Genomic DNA, 6972 nt, shown 5'->3' with positions numbered 1-6972 from the left:
GGCGGTCACCACCTTTGCTCTGTTGCTATGCACTGCAGCCTAAATCACAGGCGCTCGGTCCAGTGCCGAACCCACCTGCACTGCCTCGCCTGAAACGGGAATGGCCTCAGCTTCAGTATCACATCAAACTCTAGCACCAATCATGTCACCGACATTGGTGCCAACGGAATCAGAATGGTTTTCATTATCTTGAAAAAGGAAGATTTCCAGAGTTATCATAATCCAGAGATGTAGAAATGGATCTCCATTTCCCCAAGCTTCGGGCTGTGTCTTTGTACAGTAGTTTTCCTCGACAAGCTTGTAGCTCCAATGGGAGAGACTAAAGTCTGGGGGGGATTGAGCCATTTATGACGTTTCCCTCCGATTCTCTATCCAGGCAACACAGGCGCTGACAGCACCGAACAAAGTCCTAACCGAGCCGCTTTGTGGGAAGGAGGAATGCTGTGTTCACTCCAAGCTTAGAACCATGCAGACAGAAGATGCGGAAAACACAAGCCTCCATGACTATGGCGTGTACTACGAGATCACAACAACCAGCTTTACCGTGAAACCAAAGGAAACTGCGGGCGGAGTGGTCGAGCGGTGCTAGGCGCTACAGTCTGGAACCGCGCTACCGCTACGGTCGCAGGTTCGAATCCTGCTTCGGGCATGGATGTCTGTGATGTCCTTAGGTTGGTTAGATTTAAGTAGTTCGAAGTTCTAGGGGACTGATGACCTCAGCAGTTAAGTCCCATAGTGCTCAGAACCATTTGAACCATTTCGAACCAAAGGAAACTAAGAAGAGAGTTTCCCATTCACAATGTAAGCGGTGGTATAGAGAGGGCCTCTCGCTATGCAACATCACATGATTACTAGGTCACACACCTACGCGCTATAAAAACGGCGTCCAACAAGCAAGAGGCGCCTTTCCTGTTGGCTACGTTTCCTGGACAAATCTGATTCATCACGCTGAACTCCGATAGATTGATATTCACCTGGATTATGCCGGGAACTTTGCCAGAGATTATCTACCACTATCGAAGACGACCTGGAAACGGATTGTTCAACGCTTCACTTTAAGTATACAACAGTTACATTTACAAAGTAAAAACCAACTTTTTTTGTGTCAAGGATTGGGTCATATTGCGTAAGAACGTACATCAGACGTCATATCGTTTTGTGCAATAGGTTTGCTTATCTGTTATCTTAAAGTGCTCTCGCGAGTGTAGCTTTCAAATCAACACACGGAAACACTATGTCGTCATAAACATTGTTTCTCCTCGATTATAAACTAAAGAACCTAAACTACTATTGAATAGGCCATGAAGACCCGACGGTATTCACCGGCCACCGTGTCATGCTCAGCCCATAGGCTTCACTGGATACGGATATGGAGGGGCATGTGGTTAGCACACCGCCCTCCCGGCCGTATGTCAGTTTCCGAGACCGGAGCTGTTGGTTCTCCATCAAGTAGCTCCTCAGTTTGCCTCACATGGTCTGAGTGCACCTCGCTTACCAACAGCGCTCGGCAGACCGGATGGTCTCCCATCCAAGTACTAGCCCAGCCCGACAGCGCTTAACTTCGGTGATCTGACGGGAACCGTTGTTACCACTGCGGCAAGGCCGTTGTCTTCTCATAGATTATAAGCAACAGAAACTCTTATAAAGCAGGTGACGATTTACATGGAGTTTGCTCCTTCATGTTCAGTACTAAAAATGGCTCTGAGCACTATGGGACTTAACATCTTAGGTCATCAGTCCCCTAGAACTTAGAACTACTTAAACCTAACTAAGCTAAGCACATCACACAACACCCAGCCATCACGAGGCAGAGAAAATCACTGACCCCGCCGGGAATCGAACCCGGGAACCCGGGCGTGGGTAGAACGCTACCGCACGATCACGAGATGCGGGCATGTTCAGTACTAAAATTAGTTAATGAGTGATAGTAATTATCTGGAAAATGAACCATATGAAGGACATACCAATAGGTTAGGTGACACTATGCTAAACAGAAGGCCACCTTTTGAAGTGTCAGATGCCAGTCTTATTAATGACATGGAAACTTATTATACTGCTTCCTGTACAGGATTTCCGCTTTAAATATGCCATTGAAGGTGAGGGAAGATAAATACCTCCAAATAATTAAACATCTTTCACCATCACCAGCAATGAAGAGGATGGAAATATCACCCATTGGTAGGAATACTTCATATTTACTGCACTGTTACTGAAGATAATTTCATCGAAAGCGATTCGCCTACGTCTTCTTTAGTTACAGAAGGATGAAGAAAGAAATTTGGCGTGGCGTTCTTAAACGATACATACTGCCTGATTCCCCGTATCCAAGCAATAAACCGAAAATCTGTCACGTGCTTTTCCCTTGACTAAACCTATCTGAGTGTTCCATACCATACGTCCACACAACTGACACTGACATATTTCCATGATGTAGTGGATTCCGCCTATGACTGCAACCACAATACACAACTATATCAAACTACTTTACAGGTGAATACTGTGTGCCTGACCGAGACTTGATCTCGGCACATTGGCCTTTCGTCGGTAAGAGCTCTAGCGACTGAGCTACCCAACCATGACTCAAGACCCGTCCTCATAGCCTTACTTCGTCTCCTACCTTCCAAACTTCGCAGAAGCTCTCCTGCGAAACTTGCGGAATTAGTGCTGCTGGAAGAAAGGATATTGGAGACATGGTTTAACCACAGCCTTTTCATTCTGCAGAGGTGTGTGCGCTGATATGAAATTTCCTGACAGCAGTTGCCCTCGAAAGACATAGGTCCCAAGCTCGAGTCTCCGTCCACCAGACAGTTTTAATCTGTGAGAAATTTTCATATCAGGCTACACTCTGCTGCAGAACGAAAATTTCATTCTGAATAGACAAGTAGTTTGCTCACTAACAGGGCTGCAGAGATCAAAAATGATCAGCCAACGTTCGTTAAGTAAGTGTGTTATCCGCAGTTTGTTGAAGTAAATAATAATTATGTGACACGTTAACTCACAACAAGGAAAGAATGTCAGATTAAACGTCCCGTGATCATCAGCGAGAGAGAACTAGTTCAGGTAGACAAGGATAGAATAAAGGTGACAGCCTGTCATCCCATCGACGAGGTCGTTGCAGACGGAGCGCAAGTTCAAAACAGGCGGCAAATGGGCTCTGCCAGTTTCCAGGGAAAATCATGGGAAACAAATACAGCTGTTGGTCGAACGATTATTTGAAGCCGTCTCCTATTGAGTGTGTGACCATTGCTGTGGCGGACCAGAGAGGCCGAGCGGTTCTAGGCGCTACAGTCTGGAACCGCGCGACCGCTACGGTCGCAGGTTCGAATCCTGCCTCGGGTATTGATGTGTTTGATGTCCTTAGGTTAGTTATGTTTAAGTAGTTCTAAGTCTAGGGGACTGATGACCTCAGATGTTAAGTCCAATAGTGCTTAGAGTCATTTGAACCATTCCTGTAAGACTGCCCCGTGTTGTTCGCCAAAGACAGACAAGGGCAAGAGAGGAATACAAATGGCATGGACCTATAATTTAATTTTATTTATGTACTAGCTGAGCATCCAGTATTAGCTGGGTTCGTACTTGTTCCAGTATTCTGTTAGACCATCTCCTCCTTCCTGCTCTCTCTGCTCATCTCCTTCTCTGCCCCCTCTCTGCTCGTCTTCCGCTCCCCCTCTCTACGTCAATCCCCTCCCCCCACTTCCCTGTTTATCTTCTCTTCCCACTTTCTCTGCCTCTGTCGTCCTTACCCTCTCTCTCTTCAGCGCCTCCTCTTTCCTTTCTCTTTCCATCTCCTATTCTCCTCCATTTCCCTTTCTGTGACCATTTCCAATCCCCTCCTCGCGCCCATTTCCTCCTCCCCACATCCTCTCATCATCTCTTCCACACCCTCCCTCTCTCTCCATGTTATCATTCACATCCTAATAAGAGGTTGCTGGTTGCCTCCCCACAATGTTATTGTCCAAAAAGTAGGTAATATGTATACTATATTTGGGTGAAATCGATCCTGGGTTGTAGGAGAAGCTTTCTTACCTGTGACTTTGTCCGCGTACGAACGTCAAATATATTTCACACGTATTTGTACAGATTTTTCACCTGTATCTCTAGAGTCTTTCGTCCTGAAGTTTCACTTCCACACAGCTCAACGTCTCGTGTCTTCTGAACTAAGAGACGTACAATGATATCGTTTTGCAGGTACGTCCAGCGGTACAGTGGACACTGACTGCAAAGTGTGTTGCAAACAGAGCTAGTAGCAAAAAGTTAATAAATTTAATCGTCATGCGTATCGGAGTAGTTTTTATGACGTCACGTCTTTTGGTTTGTGTGCCGTAACATGATATAATTTTACAGGTACGTTCAGTGGTATATAGCAATATTGTCTGTAAAATAAGTCACGAGTGCAGTTGCTAGTAAAGAAGTAATAAATTAATACTTCTTGCCTGATGCCGCAGTTTTATTGCAGGAGCAGCGAAAATGTAGTAAGCGATAAACTTTTTCCTTTTATAAACTTTTTGAGGAATTTGTCAGGGAGAAAGTGATTCTCAAGTTTTGAAGTGATGTGTAAAGATTGTTGCAAGTCACTAAGTGCTTTCTTTCTCAAATACTGAATGAATAAAGTCTGGCTATTTGCAGGTCGTGTGCTGTAATCTTTATTCATCTCCGACACTACCTCTTTGATAGGTAGGTGGCTTTTACCCACACAGCGATTCTTTCTAGGCGGTAAATGATATGCGCACCAAGTTTTTTTGAAATCGGTCCTGTTGTTAACGAGAGGATGTGGAACATTCATACATACTAGAGGTGTTCAGTAAGTAATGTAACACTTCTTTTCTGACAGCAAGTAGTTTTATTCAGGATTCCAATAAACCATATTATTCTCGACTCTTTCAGCTATAAAACCCAATTTTTCAAAATAATCTCTCTTCAGTGTGTGTGACTGTCTTATGCCACCTGCCTCAGAGGGTCTGCATTACCGCAAGGTACCACTCTACTTGTCGACGCCGAAGCCGATGTCTTGCCCACCTACTGCTTCCCGAAGAGTGCATTTTTCATTGTACCAGATAGATGAAAGCCGAATGGTGAGAGATCCAGGCTGTACGGTGGATGAGGAACAATAGTCCAATAAAGTTTGTAAGGTCATCTCGGGTGCGCAGACTTGTGTGAGGCCTTGCGTTGTCATGAAGAAGACTTTCGTTTGTATCTTTGAGCGACGAACACGTTGAAGGTTCTTCAGTATCCGGAGGGTAGTGCAGTACACCTCAGAGCTGATCGTTGCACCATGAGAGAGGACATCAAACAGAACAATCCCTTCAGAGTCCCAAAAGATCGTCGCCATGACTTTACCAGCTGAGGGAGAGGATTTCTACTTTTTCTTCGGAGGAGAGATGGTGTGGCGCCACTTCATGGATTGCTGTTTCTTTTCTTCCGCTCGAGGCCACGTTTCATCGCCTGTAAGGATGTTCGACAAAACATTTTCACGACGAGCCTCGTAGCGCGCAAACAGTTCCGCACAGATAGTCTTCCGTAGTTTTTTATGGCCGTATATTAACCGGCAAGGAACACAATGGGCGCACACCTTTGATTGTCCTAACTGGTGGGGTAGTGTTTCAGCACTATGGACAGAGACGTTCAGTTGAGCAACGACGTGTTTGATTGTGATACGTCGTTCTCCTCGAATGAGAGTGTCCGCACGTTCCAACATTGCAGGAGTCACAGCTGTGTGCAGCCGGCAGGCACGTTGGAAATCAGACAGGTGTGCAGGTGTGCACGACTTACTTAGCTTTTGTTCACTACCAGGTCACCGCATACATTCTGCAGACCTACGAATGTATGCACAGCTCCACGAAAGAAACTCAGTATGATCTCTCTGCTTGAGAAGCACCTCCGTTACAGTGGTTTAGCACCGCCACTTACAGGAATTTCATGAATCTATACGGGATGAAGCGGGAATATCTCACGATGACTCACAACAAACCCCGCATTTTCCAACCAAAAGTGGCCGAGAAAAATCTGCGTTGCATTACTTACTGCTGATCGTCCCTCCCTTGTTGTGGAGAGTGGAAATTATTAACGGATGACTGCCGAAATAGGGTTAATTCGATGTCCATTTTTAGTCAATAGCGACTATTGTTGTAAATTTGGTCCACCAACATTGACATTTTCTCCTCCCAGTGTACAGGTATAGCCTATATCTTATCATTTCAAATAACTTCCGGGAATTCAGCCAGGTAAAACCTTCAGCGGCCGCCGATATTTCGGAGGGAAAACACCCCGCCATTTTCAAGGCAAACTGCAACCGACTGGCGACGTACATGCAAACTTAAAACGTCGGTTCTTGGACTGATGCAGGAAATACAACACACGTACTGAACACTAGTGTCACCAAAGACGACCAAAGTCAGAGCTATCGATGGTGGGACTACGAACTCGTAGGTGAGGTAGCATTGACTCTCTCTCTCTTTTTTGACAAGGGAGATAGCCGGATTCCAAACAGAGTTTAAACAAAAACCATCCCTGTTAACAAGGTTGCTCGCTAATTTAATCTCAACTGCCTCCTTAAAAACACTGTCCCAATGCCAATATCTCGGTGTTATTTTATAATATGGTTCACCAGTATACAAGCAATGTTCGGCAATAGCAGATCTACTTGGCTACTGTAATCGTGTGTGCCGTTTATGCTCCACGGTCCTGATAGTTTGACCAATATATACCATGCCGCAGCTACAAGGAATGCGATATACACCCGCATTACGTAGACCAAAATCATTCTTAACAGAACTCAAAAGCGCTCTAATTTTAGATGGAGGTCGGAAAACACATTTCACTACGTATTTCCGTAAAATACGACCGATCTTGTTGGAAGTGTTTCCTATGTAAGGCAAAAAGGTAGTAGACTTAAGTGTCGGCTGAGAATTATCATCAGTCACCCAATGTACAGTTGGCCGATAGCGCAACGCACGTTCAATCTGTCTATCACTG

At 45.2% G+C, this 6972-nt stretch overlaps 1 pseudogene; it reads right to left on the bottom strand.

Annotated features, from left to right (window-relative positions):
• Positions 1–1492: 1492 nt before the first annotated feature.
• Positions 1493–1610, bottom strand: LOC126274446 (5S ribosomal RNA; annotated as a pseudogene).
• Between the last annotated feature and the right edge of the window lie 5362 nt (positions 1611–6972).

The sequence above is a fragment of the Schistocerca gregaria genome, chromosome 5 (assembly GCF_023897955.1).
Source record: "Schistocerca gregaria isolate iqSchGreg1 chromosome 5, iqSchGreg1.2, whole genome shotgun sequence".
Lineage (NCBI taxonomy): Eukaryota > Metazoa > Arthropoda > Insecta > Orthoptera > Acrididae > Schistocerca > Schistocerca gregaria.
This window is presented reverse-complemented; position numbering and strand designations above follow the sequence as displayed.